At 45.4% G+C, this 13,629-nt stretch overlaps 1 protein-coding gene across 2 annotated transcripts in view; it reads right to left on the bottom strand.

The window, feature by feature from the left end:
* ARHGEF3 (Rho guanine nucleotide exchange factor 3) overlaps positions 1-13,629 on the bottom strand; it is a 493,464-nt gene that overhangs the window by 430,193 nt on the left and 49,642 nt on the right. The gene's annotated exons all lie outside the window — the stretch shown is intronic.

Below are 13,629 nucleotides of genomic sequence, written 5' to 3'. Positions count from 1 at the left end.
TCGTCCATCACTATCTACGAATAAGGCTGTTGCCGAAACGCGTCAGTATTTGCTTGTAACCAACCATTAAAATCGCTACATGGACTACAGAGTTGCCAGCTCAATCCTTTTACTTCTTATCTAATATGTAACTTTGACACTATGGGGTTGATTTACTAACACTGGAGAGTGCTCTGCATAGGAACCAATCAGCTTCCAGGTTTATTTTTTGTCAAAGCTGAACAAACTGAAGTTAGAAGCCGATTGGCTTTCATGCACAGCAGCACCAGATCTTGCACTCTCCGGTTTTAGTAAATAAACCCCAGTGCTGCATACGAAGAAGTGCTAATATGCAAGAGAATGTTTTTTTATATTTACATTTCAGACTGACCACCAATTTTCTCCTGAAGATTTGTTGAAATCAAAACATGTGGGGATTCATATGTAACACTGTGTTAAAGTTGGTGATTGTTATATGGGGTGGTCCTGATTGAACACATAGTATTTGTATCAGGCGTAATGTTTTTATGGTCATTCATCTAATGTTCAGTAAAGAAGTTTGTGGATATTTTAAATACTTGTGTCCAATTGGTGCCTTAAAAATCACAGCCCATGTTTTCCTTTTCTTTCTTTGATTACCATTAGGGATGTGTGACCCTGGCAAGTATCAGACTGCATTTTAAGATAACGATACAATGCATCTTTTTCTCCATTTAAGAGTAGAAAACAACACAGGGGCAGGCTGTGCAGTGACTGATCCTCCCAGCTCCTGATCATTAATAGGAGACCCAGAGCTGTCTGCGACAAAGACACAGGTACAATCATATGCGACATCACAGAAAACGACCTGCTTCAGTGAGGCTACATTTGGCACCTTTTTTGTGAGGAGTGGGTACCTGGTTTTTACAGGTACCCGCTCCCACTTCAGGCTCAATAAGCCATGGCAAAGTGAGCTGGAGCTTTAGCATCCCCTCCTCCCCCCACCCCCCCCCCCCCCCCCTGCAGCCTGCCCATTTACAAAGTGCAGCTCGATTTGCGCATGTACAGTAGGAAACTAGCTATGAAGCCTCAAGGCTTCACTACTGGTTTCCCTTAGCCAAGATGGCGCTGCCAGCACCTGAGAGCCGATTCAAGATTCTGCTCTGGTGAGGACACCGTGGGATCCCTGGACTTATTTGTAGCTGCTGACTTTTAATTTGTTGGGAGGAGGCCCGGAACTCTTCTTTAAAGGGCAAGTTCACCTTTACAGAAAAATCTGTAAGGTGAACTTACACAGGACCCCCTCCTCATCCCCCCCCCCAGTCCCGCTGACCTGCATGGTGGCGATGTCCCATTCTGAGCCCCGGTATTTCCGCCTCACAGCTCTGGGGCTTAGAAATCCCCAGAACTTAATCTCTTAAATGTGGACGTTTAGGAGCATTCTAATTGGTCAGAGCTAACCAATCAGAACCCGCGTAGCCCATCCTCTCAGCAGAGAATAAGAAAAGAGAAAGCTGAGGGGATTTCAAAGCACCGGAGCCATGAGGCGGTTATACCGGGGCTCAGAACAGGAGATCGCCACCATGCAGGTCAGCGGGACTGGGGGGGGGGGGGGGGTGGTAGGCGAGGAGGGGGTCCTGTGTAAGTTTAACTTACAGATTTTTCTGTAAAGGTGAACTTACCCTTTAAAGAGTATGTAAACCCAACATTTCATATTCCTGATATGTGCCTGTTGTACCATTAACTTGTATGTAAGTATCCTGTTGTATTGCTTCCTTTGTGTGAAATACCTGGTGTTCCTGCCAGTCCCTCGGTTTTCTAATAAGAAAAAACTGACCACACTAAGCACGACAGCACATGATGGTCAGTTCTCTAGCTGTGCTGGGAATTCAGCCTGCTCTCCTCCAATGATCAGACAGGTCTTGATAAACCCCCTCCCCTGCACAGCCTTTCATTGGGAAGCTCAGTGTACTGTTGCTTTTCCTCCCCCAGCTCTTATGCAGCTGAGAACAGAAGCACCTCTTTTTCCCCCTCACATTTGGAATAAGCTGTGCACGTTAGTTGTGGTCATGAGCACTGTTCCAAATACACAACCCATAGTCTATGGTTAATAGTCCCTATTCTATAGTGCCGGTTCATTTCAGGAGCAAGCAAGAGAGGATGGCTACCTACCTACATACAGTTGGACCATGGAGAAAAAACGTAGCCAAGAATACAAACCCGATGGGGATTCTGATGTAAGGGGGGACTCTGATGTGCACCCTGATGTAAAGGGGGGCCTCTGGTAGCGATTCCAACATATAGAGGGGACTCTGATGGGGATCCTAATGTAAGAGGGGGACTCTGATGGGGACCTTGACCTCAAGGCCTACCGAAGAAGCCCAATAGGAGGGTATAACAGGCATGGGTGGGAGGAATCAAGGCTGTGACCGCATACAGCAGTTATCCAAGCATCAGCGCTGAGCTGATAGTACTGAACGTAAAGGTGGGTCTCTGGTGAGGATCCCAACAGATAGAGTGGTCTCTGATGGGAATCCTAATGTAAGGGGTAACGCTGATGGGGACTCTAATGTAATGGGGGAAAACGCTGATGTGGGGGGTGCATATCCCACAGTTTTACAAAATGATCCAAGTAAAACGTGTTCATTCATTTCAATTTTATTAACACAACTGGCGTTTTTTTCGGCCATGAATATCAGCAAAATACATGATGAGACCCTTGTACTGAAAAGTTTGGAGACCTCTGCTCTATGATATATAAACTATATAACAAACACTTATCTCTATATCTCAACATTGTGCAGTAATTCTTTTATAAATGTCTTTTTATTGGCTCCTGAAACTCAAGCCTCTGGAATAAGATGGTCCTCACATTTGGCACCTGTCCTTGCAGCATTTACACAATTCTTAGAATAGTATATGGTGAGATGTATCAGTGTACAATTCTTCCACCATTACAGCATTTAAATACGATATGCCCCTATGCTCAATAAAATAAATGCAAACATGATTAATAGTACGCAGATGCTCCCCACGCAGACGTGTTTATGACAAGTAAGCCTGCACAAAATAATATTTAACCCTGTAAGTAAAACAAAAGTACACAGATCATGTGTGTGAACTGTTAATGTCATGCTGCTCGGAGATCTAGTCTCTGGCTTGCAATTGAATCACTTGCAACGCCTTGAAATCAGGGGGACCTTTTGGTGAACACAAAACTGGCAAATCATATGTGAATAACAAAAAAAAAAAGTTAAACAGCAACCCAGCGCATCAACGGGGTAAGTATTTGGCTGATGGCGGCAAATGTGCACTTTATAATGAAACTCCAACCAAAACATTATTTTGGTTTTAGATGGAACAGAGTAGACCTAAAACTTTAAAGTATGTTGAAAATTGAAAAATCTGAGTCTTGTTGAAGGCAGCAACCTCTAGATCTGCCAGATTTACCATTTGGCAGAGTAGGATTGTGCATTTTGACACCAGAGGTCAAGAAATGTCTTTTCCCCTTTAGAAACTATTGGTCGCAAATTTTCTTTCCTTCATTTGTAAGAACAGTCAATTAGGTTAATTTATACATTTTCACAATATTCTAAGCAAGGTTAGGACCAGAAAAAAAAAAAAAAAAAAGAACTGTCCTGGGTAAATGAGGTGATCCAAGCAGAGGGGCATTAAAGCACCAAAACGTGTATACCTAGGGATACGTGGAAAAGCAGGTGTGATGGAGGCACCAAAGGCACCATAGAGTCACAGGATTATACAAGATACCCAAAGGTCACAGAGTGATACAGGATGCAGAGGGAAGACACAGAATCACTGAATAAAACAGGATGCTCTGGGTTCAATGGGTGACTCGGGATGCTCTGGGGTCACTACAACGAGGGAAAAATGTATTTGATCCCCTGCTGCTTTTGTACATTTTCCCGCTGACAAAGAAATGATCAGTCTATAATTTTAATCGTAGGCTTATTTTAACAATGAGAGACAGAACAACAACAATATGCAGAAAAAAACGCATTTCAAAAAAGTTATAAATTTATTTGCATTTTAAGGAGTGAAATAAGTATTTGATCCCCTATCCATCAGCAAGATTTCTGGCTCCCAGGTATCTTCTATACAGATAATGAGCTAATGAGCTGAGATTAGGAGCACTTTCTTAAAGGGAGTGCTCCTAATCTCATTTTAATTGTATAAAAGACACCTGTCCACAGAAGCAATCACATTCCAATCTCTCCACCACGGCCAAGACCAAAGAGCTGTCAAAGGATGTCAGGGACAAGATTGTAGACCTACACAAGGCTGGAATGGGCTACAAGACCATTGCCAAGCAGCTTGGTGAGAGAGAGACAACGGCTGCTGCAATTATTCGCAAATGGAAGAAACACAAAATAACTGTCAATCTCCCTCAGTCTGGGGCTCCATGCGAGATCTCACCTCGTGGAGTTTCAATGATCACGAGAACGGTGAGGAACCAACCCAGAACAACACGGGAAAATCTTGTCAATGATCTCAAGGCAGCTGACCATAGTCACCAAGAAAACAATTGGTAACACACTACTCCGTGAAGGACTGAAATTCTGCAGCGCCCGCAAGGTCCCTCTGCTCAAGAAAGCACATGTACAGGCCCATCTGAAGTTTGCTAATGAACATCTGAATTATTCAGAGGAGAACTGGACAAAATTAAGCTCTTTGGCATCAACTCAACTTGTCGTGTTTGGAGGAGGAGTAATGCTGCCTATGACCCCAAGAATACCATCCCCACCATCAAACATGGAGGTGGAAACATTATGCTTTGGGGGTGTTTTTCTGCTAAGGGGACAGGACAACTTCACCGCATCAAAGGGATGATGGATGTAGCCATGTACCGTCAAATCTTACGCAAGATCCTTCTCCCCCCAGCCAAAGCATTCAAAATGGGTCGTGGATGGGTATTTCAGCATGACAATGACTAAAAACACACGGCCAAGGCAACAAATGAGTGGCTCAAGAAAAAGAACATTAAGGTTCTGGAGTGGCCTAGCCAGTCTTCAGACTTTAATCACATAGAAAATATGTGGAGGGAGCTGAAGGTTTCAGTTACCAAACTTCAACCTTAGAACTTTAATGACTTGGAGAGGACCTACAAAGAGGAATGGGACAAAATCTCTCTTGAGATGTGTGGGTGGAAATTGGAGTACCAGGGGAAACCCACTCAAACACAGACAGAACATGTAAATTCTATGCACATAGTGTACTGACCAGGATAAAAACAGAAACCAAATCACTCTGCTGTCCCCATGATGAGTCAAAATGTTCTCAAGAACAACTGGAGTTGTTTCCCTGTGTTCACCAATCAAATTCATATTTTCACGATGGGTATGAATTTGATTGGTGTTTGAGGGAACCTAACTAGTTCTTAGAACATATGAATACTGTACTTCAGGTCTTTAGTGACTAGTTAGAACATTTTTCAGTGGAAAGGTACTGTTGCCATTTCATCTCCCTTTCTTATTGCCAGCCGAATAAAACATTTGTTTCCATGGTGGCTAGGCTTTTAATCTGGGAGAGATTATACATTAACTTGCCTGGATTTCCACCAAACATGAAATGAAGCTCGGGGAATGACTGGAAGCTGTAATTAGATCAGTCCTGGCACTGTGGCAGGAATGGGCATGTAAGAGGGCTCAACCAGGGAGAGCAGGTCTCCGGAGAGGATCTATTCATCAGGAAAAGGTCTGGCTTGCGTTAAGATGCAAGATATTGCTTCAAAATTAGATTTAAAATCACCTTCCTTGCAATGCCCAAGCAGATTGTACAATTTCCAGGATCTGATACCATCACTAATTCTGGAGTCTGGAGAGGGTTAATATAAATTAAAGTGACGCTAAATTATGTTTTAAAAAAAGTACTATTCAAGTATGTATTCTTAATTCCAAAAAGATATTTCTGTTGCTCTCAGCCTTCTACACATCTTCAAATTCTTTATTTATTTATTGCCGTAATCTGGCTTTCTGTTAGAGGGTGGCAATGTCTGTTCTCCACGGTCCCACTGAATACAGGATCACCCTCTAATGCTCACTTTCCAACACATGCAGCACCAAAACCTTTTTAATAAGATGGTATATATAACCTCCGTAAGATTTTTTTTACTCTTTGGGGGAGATTTACTAAAACTGGAGCACTCAATCTGGTGCAGCTGTGCATAGTAACCAGCCAGCTTCTAACTTCAGCTTGTTCACCATCATTGACAAAAAAAAAACTGGAAGCCGATTGGTTTCTATGCAGCAGACCTGCACCAGATTTTGCACACTCCAGTGTTAGTAAATCAACTCCTCTTGTACCTACCTGTCCCAGTGCCCCCCCCCCCCCCTTCTTGTTCTGGTTTCATATTGATAGAAAGTGAGAGAAAATGTCCTCACTGGGGTAACAAACAGAAATAAAAACCCATAAGGGATTCTAACCCTACCCTACTGTATTTAAAAGTGCAAAAAAAAATTCTGGCTGGATATAAACTTAAAACTGCTTTTGGATATAAATGGATATATGATTTGTGCAGAGTGTTGCAGAATATGTCAGTGCTATATGAATACTGGAGTTAAATTATTTAATTGCACAGGTAGTCATTTGGACAGTACATGACACCAAAGCATATCACAAGCCAGCTCAGGAAGAAAGATGTGCAGTGGAAATGGCTTCACCTTCCCTTTGTTATTCTCCAAATGTTCATTTCCTGTACAAACCATACAGCTAGATACAAACCATCCCGGATTTCAAAGTTCATATAGTGACAATGTTATTGTGTAATTTGTTACTTACAGCAGGGTCACCCAAGTATAGTTTCCATACACCGTACACATTATGGTGGTTTCTAAGGAATTTGTTCATTTGGTGGCCCTGTCTGCTGCTTCCTACCCACCATCCATCCATCCCTCGATTTAATAAACTGAAGAAGCCAGGTGGTAAATTGTAGGCCGGAAAGCAGCTATATCTAATCAGATAAAGCTACTGTAATGCCGCGTACACACGGTCGGAGAATCCGTCGGAATGCGTCTTATCGGACCGTGTCATCGGATAATCCGACTGTGTGTGGTATGCATCGGACTGATTCCGTCAGAATCTCGTCGGACCCAATTTTCCAACATGTTGGAAATATTTCCCGACCAACTGGGCCGGTCGGACCTAATCCGATCATGTGTATAGCATTTTGATCGGACCAAGTGCCACGCATGCTCAGATCAAATTCCTACATCAAAGCTATTGGCTACTAGTCCCATCGTAACGAAATTACGTCATCACGTTCTGAATGATCAGATTTTTCGACAACTTAGTCCTACCGTGTGTATGCAACAGTTTTGAACAAGATCCGACAGGCAAAATCCGACGGACAAACTCCGACGGATTTGGTTGGCAGAATGTCCGACCGTGTGTACAGGGGCTAAGAGCCGGTTCACACAGGGGCGACTCAGATCCGACTTCAGGTCGCTCCTAGTCGCCTCAGGTCGGACAACGTGTTAAAAATCAATGTAAGCGAATGAGAGCCGTCTTAATGCACACTACTGAAGTCGCTCCGACTTCAGAAAAGGTTCCTGTACTACTTCAATCCGACTTGTAGGCGACTGGTACCCGGTGATTTCAATGCAGGTCGCCTACAAGTCGGATCTCCGTCTATACGGAGGCGACTCTCACGAAATTATCAGCTCTGAAGAGGGAACTCCACGCAAAATTTATGAAAAAAAATTGGCGTGGGTTCCCCCTCCGAGAGCATACCAGCCCTCAGGTCTGGTATGGATTCTAAGGGGAACCCCCTACACCAAAAAAACGGCTCCCCCCAAATCCATACCAGACCCTTATCCGAGCACGCTACCCGGCCGGCCAGGAAAGGGGGTGGGGACGAGCGAGCGCCCCCCCTCCTGAGCCGTACAAGGCCGCGTGTCCTCAACATGGGGGGGTGCCTTGGGGAAGGGGGGGCCGCGCGCCCCCCCCACCCCAAAGCACCTTGTCCCCATGTTGATGAGGACAAGGGCCTCTTCCCGACAACCCTGGCCATTGGTTGTCAGGGTCTGCGGGCGGGGGGGCTTATCGGAATCTGGGAGCCCCCTTTAATAAGGTGGCCCCCGGATACCGGCCCCCCACCCTATGTGAATGAGCATAGGGTACAATGTACCCCTACCCATTCACCTGTAAAAAAAAAAAAAAAAAAAAAACACAGCACACAAGGGTTAAAATAGTTTATTACGCAGCTCCGGGGGTCTTCTGTCCGTCTTCGGGGGTCTTCTCGCCAGACTCCTCCACTATCTTCTGCTAGCTCTTTTGCTAGCGGAGGAGCCCGGATTTCTTCTTCGCCGCCGCCGCCCTCTTCTTCCGACTTCGGGGGTCTTGTCCCCCTCTTCGGTTCTTCTTGCCGGGCCACCGTGCCTTCTTCAAGGTCTTTTACAGGCGGTGGCCCGGTCTTCTGTCGCCGCCTTCTGTTCTTCTCTTCTTCTCTATAAGTGACTTATATAGGGACATCACCGGATGATGTCCCTGCCCAGTATGATGTGGGTACTGTGACATCATACTGGCTGGGGACATCATCCGGTGATGTCCCTATAAAAGTCACCGTGCACCGCGTCCCCGTCATTGTGAGCAGAGAGAGCGACGAGGCAACATCTGAAGAGAACAAGAGAAGAGAAGAACAGAAGACGGCGACAGTGGCGACAGAAGAGGGGGACAAGATACCCGAAGTCGGAAGAAGAGGGCGGCGGCGAAGAAGAAAGCCGGGCTCCTCCGCTAGCAAAAGAGCTAGCAGAAGATAGCAGAGGAGTCCGGCGAGAAGACCCCCGAAGACGGACAGAAGACCCACAGAGCTGTGCAATAAACTATTTGAACCCGTGTTTTTTTTTTTTTTTTTTTTTTACAGGTAAATGGGTAGGGGTACATTGTACCCCATACTCATTCACATAGGGTGGGGGACCGGTATCCGGGGGCCCCCTCATCAAAGGGGGCTCCCGGATTCCGATAAGCCCCCCGCCCGCAGACCCCGACAACCAACGGCCAGGGTTGTCGGGAAGAGGCCCTTGTCCTCACCAACATGGGGACAAGGTGCATTGGGATGGGGGGGCCGCACGGCCCCCCTTTCCCCAAGGTACCACCCCCCCATGTTGAGGGCACGCGACCTGCTATGGCTCAGGAGGGGGGGAGGGGCGCTCGCTCGTCCCCACCCCCTTTCCTAGCCGGCCGGGTAGCGTGCTCGGATAAGGGTCTGGTATGGATCTGGGGGAACCCCCACGCCGTTTTTTCGGTGTAGGGGGTTCCCCTTAGGTCTGGTATGGATTCTAAGGGCCTGGTATGGTCTCGGAGGGGGAACTCACGCCAAATTTTTTTCATAAATTTGGCGTGGAGTTCCCCCTTCAGAGCTCATTCTCTGATTGGCCACGGCAAAAGTGGCCTGGCCTGGGGCGACTTAAAGTCGTGTTGTAAGTCGCCCCAGGTCGCGTCTAAGTCATGTTCAAGTCGTCTCCAAGTTGCCTCACAAAGTCATCCTAGAAGTCGTGTCGCCCCTGTGTGAAACGGCTCTTAAGGCATTTCAACAGTCAATGGGGCCAGCTGTCAAAATCTAGTAGGCATGAATCCCCTTTCTTTGTTCTAGTAAGCTTATGTCTGCTTCTTGGGCTCCAGCAGACTCCAGTCTCAGGCCCTCTTGCTTACTTCTGCAGACCATAATCTCCACCAGCCCTGATATCGAAGATGATTCGATTTTCTTTCCTTTCATCATGGGTGTTAGAAAAGAAACTCGCTCGATCTCCTCATCAACACAGTTGTGGGGTGCCTCCCACAGTGCTATTGGGTTCTGCTGGTGTGGGGGTGTGTGAATAGCCTTCCCCGCTGGCAGTAATCGCATGCCAGAATCCGACAGGCTGGTTGTACCCAAGCTGAGTGATGGATCGGCTTGGGTACAATCAGACTGCCCATCTGTGGATTTAAATTCATCCGTTTCAGCAGGCATCCGTGTATGGCCCATTTTTTACTTGAAAGGAGTGCATACTTCCTTTTGGTCAAGGTTATGTTTATTAACCACTTTAGCATGGTGTTTTTACTCACGTGTGCAAGAGGCCTTAGATTTTGTTTCTTGTCTTTTGGCCCGTAGATCCTGGTCAGTGAGAGAGAGGATTACTCTCTCTCACTGACCAGGATCTACGGGCCAAAAAACAACAAACAAAATCTATGTCAAACCCCAACTTCCTCTGGTGCCTACAAAAACATTAATGGCTGATATACTTCATCAAACTCACACTTTTCCTTGACATTTGGGGCTGTCAGACAGCCAAATCAGGGACAAAGGTCACTGCAAGATCCATGCTGTACAGTAAAGCAGGCCATACACTGATTGAAATTTAGCCAGTTCAGCAATTCCTTATTTCAGTAACAACTATCTCTTTATTTCGAAAAGTTGTCAACAAACTATTTGCACCTATTTCAAGAGACAACTTAACCAGAAAGGTATAATGCTGAAGAATAGTTGGGGTCGGGTTCTAGCAAAACCTGGTAGGCTGGGGTAACCTATTTACAGCTGTCAGCTATATTAGGTATGGTGAGAATCAAATTTGCCATTGTTCAGTTCTGATGAGCAGGGTAAGAGTAAATCTGGTCATACATTGATCAAAATGTAACTGTTTCATCAGGATAGGCAGAATTTTGTTAAGTGTGTGGCCATCCGCACTTGATCGACTTTTGTCAAAGGGACCTGTTGGACAATTTTCCTCGATCAACTGCAGCCAATTAGCTGTAGCCACTGATCAGTGTATTCTGACAGTTGTGGGTGTCTCGGGATTCTTCCATCCACTTCATTTAAGTCCTAAGACCACTAAGCAAAGGCAGATCTCCTACCGAATGTCCTATCAGGGGATAGATTTGCCAGTATAAGGCTACCTTAAAAATAGATATAGACAATCCACTTATTACATTGCATGAACGTTTTCAATAATCTCTCTGAATGTAAAGTACATAAATTCTTATGGCAACTTACGTTAAGATCTATATAGGTATATTATTAAATATACTGAAACAATTAAACCAAGAGAAGGGTGCACCGATCTAGTGCAATGCCACTATAAAATGTATTAAAAGATAAAAAAAAAAAAATGTACATAATACTCACAAACATATGATGTATACACGCATGCCAAAGCAAATCAAAGACAAATCGCCTCCAGGACTGCTGGATTATTCCAATGGTGCAAGTGGACCAGATGGCGTCCCTAATGGCTTGGCTTACGAGTTTCGAGGGAGAACCCTCTGTGGCTCTGAGGAAGAGGGTTCTCACTCGAAACGCGTAAAGGAAGCCATTACGAACACCATCTGGTCCCCTTGCAGCATTGGAATATTTCAGCAGTCCTGGAGGCAACTGGTCTTTGAATTGCTCTGACATGCATGTACACATCGTATGTTTGTGAGTATTATGTAAATTTTTTCACCTTTTAAATACATTTTTTAATAATGGAATTGCACTAGGTCTGTCAGGGACCTGCTGTTGCAAGACAGAGGTGCGTGCCTGTGCACATTTCCGCACATGGGTGCCAGTACAAGCCAGACAGTGGCGCGTGCTGGACGCGTGGGGGCACGCGCGGGATGCCTGCGCATTAGACACTGCTTTGGTGCCAATAGGCCTTTAAAAGGACAGCAGCTGCACAAGTGCAGTTCTGTTTGATCTGCAGCTAGTGAATCCTGGAAACCTGTACCTGCCTTCTGATCACCTGTATTGACCTGGCTCTGTTTACTTACCCGATTTCTCCAACTCTGACCTCAGCGTGCCTTGACCTTGCTATAAGGACTTTCTTGTTGATATCTTGCTGCCGACCTCTGCCTGTTCATCTGACTCTGCTTCAGCTACAGCCTACCTGCCTGACTACCTGTGTTTGACCCGGCTTGTCTCTCTCTGCTCCAGTCTGTACCTGCCAGCTTCCAGGTCATTGACCTGCATCTGCCTCCTCGGACACCAGCATCCGGACCTATCTGGTAGCTTATCGTCCATCCATCTGTGCCTACACCACAATACTCACAGGCACTCCTACCTCACTGCGCTCTCGAGTCTACTGTTCCCACTCCAGTGGCTCCTGAGCCAGGGCTGTAAGAGTGGTCTCCTCCTACAAGTCAAACTCTACTACACAGTAGCCAACAAGGTCAGTGCGCTCTTCTCTTGTTTTCCAGTATATTTGGATACCCATGGTCCTGAGAGGGCAGCAAGGCTGTGCTTTGACAATAAGGATTAGTTACACTTCCTTCCCTTGAGCTTTATACTTGAGCGCAGGAGAGTTACTTTCTTGGATCCCCTGATTATTAAATATACTTAAGGCCCTTACGAGCTCTACTGTATATTTTTATGTTGTAAACTGTATTGTTTTTTGTTTTGTTTTTTCCTTTGTAAATTTCTATGATGAAAATTTCAATAAAGATATATTAATTTTAAAAAAAATTCACAACTGCCAATTGCAGAAGACCAGGATCACTAGAAACTTGGAGAATATGAATTTTTGTCCAATATTCTAATTTGGCAAGATGAAAAAACTTTTTTGGACAGCGGCAGATACCCCCATCTAGTCAGTCTCACGGAAACCACTAACTGTGAAAGGCAGTGGGATATCTGCGCCTTCTAGATCACCTGAGCATCAGAACCTGCTGAAAATTTGAGTGGAGAAGTTAGTTGTCTTTTTGATATATATTGGGTAATGACTGGTATCAGATGCTCAAGTATTTTCTAGAGTGCTGGAAAACATCTCTGTTTAAAATTAAACACCTCTGATGCTTAAAAATGCTTAACATTGGCCAAAAATACAACAGTTCTTAAATCTGATTGCAAGTATGTGGCCATTCTAGATACTGAACAAAGTAAAAGAGAAGAACGTGAATACAGAGGTAAGAAAGCATAGCCAAGTACTGGCTACAGCCTCTGAAACCTGATTTGAGAATATAACTGTAGTATCATCTGTTATGAAGTTGTATATTGTATTAATTCAGTAATGGTCCCCTTTTAAAGTGATTGTAAGGGTTTGTTTGTTTTTTTGTTTTTAAAAAAACAAACAAACATAGATCATACTTGCCTCCACTATGTAGATCGTTTTTGCACAGAGTGGCCCCAAACCTGCTCTTCTGGGGTCCCCCGGCAGCTCTCTCTGCTCCTCCCCACATCAGATAACCCCCTAGGAGAAGCGCTCTCCTGAGGGAGTTACCTTGCGGGCGTGCTCCCAAATCCAGCATTCGGCCTCCATAGCCGCCGAATGCATGTCTCGGCCCCGCCTCCTGGTGCCCGCATCATTGGATTTGATTGACAGCAGTGGGAGCCAATGGCTTCGCTGCTATCAATCTATCCAATCAAGAGTCGAGAACCCCAAGCAGAGAGACAGTGCGTCCCCGTTGGGTCAAGTTCCGGGGCTCAGGTAAGTAAAACTAGGGGGCCGGTCACGCCGGGTGTTTTTTCACCTTAAAGGGATTGTAAAGAAAAAATATGTTTTTTTTTTTTTGTTTTTTTTAAATAACAAACATGTTATACTTACCTCCACTGTGCAGCTCGTTTTGCACAGAGTGGCCCCGAACCTGCTCTTCTGGGGACCCTCTACGGCTGTCTCGGCTTCCTCCCGCAGGTACTTCCCACGTTTATGCGAGCTCCCCCGCATGGTGAGAAGCACCTGTGGGCGCGCTCCCGTGATACAGCGAGCG

This window comes from Lithobates pipiens, unplaced genomic scaffold (genome assembly GCF_037356315.1).
Source record: "Lithobates pipiens isolate NorthernLeopardFrog02 unplaced genomic scaffold, aLitPip1_a1.2 Scaffold_23, whole genome shotgun sequence".
Taxonomy (NCBI): domain Eukaryota; kingdom Metazoa; phylum Chordata; class Amphibia; order Anura; family Ranidae; genus Lithobates; species Lithobates pipiens.
This window is presented reverse-complemented; position numbering and strand designations above follow the sequence as displayed.